Here is a 487-nt window from a genome sequence, read left to right as displayed (position 1 = left end):
GCTTATTTTCTCTTTAGTTTTCATTGCCATAGGTGCTATACTGCTGGAGATATTTCTACAATATATGTCTGCAATTTTTCTGCCTATGGATTCTTCCAAGATTTTTATGGTTTCCTGTCTGTGTTTAAGTCCTTCATTCATTTTGAGTTTATTTTTGTGTATGGTGTATGTTGGTGGTCTAATTTCATTCTTTTGCATGCATCTGCCCAATTTTCCCAACACCATTTATTGAAGAGACTATCTTGTCTCCATTGTATGCTCTTGCCTCCTTTGTCAAATATTATCCTATATAATAAAAGCTTAATATGCTAAGTGTCAGGTTGTCCGTTCAACCAATCAAAGTGTAATGTTAAGGCTGCTCAACTGCTCACTCTGATGTGCACTGACCACCAGGGGGCAGATGCTCTGACTCGTAGGTTAGCTTACTGCTGGGGTCCGCCCTATTGGGGCTGAGCGAGACGGGCTGGACATGCCCTGGAGCCCTCCC

Source organism: Myotis davidii, unplaced genomic scaffold (assembly GCF_000327345.1).
Source record: "Myotis davidii unplaced genomic scaffold, ASM32734v1 scaffold1121, whole genome shotgun sequence".
Lineage (NCBI taxonomy): Eukaryota > Metazoa > Chordata > Mammalia > Chiroptera > Vespertilionidae > Myotis > Myotis davidii.
The sequence above is the reverse complement of the archived record's forward strand: the minus strand, read 5'-3'. Positions refer to the sequence as shown.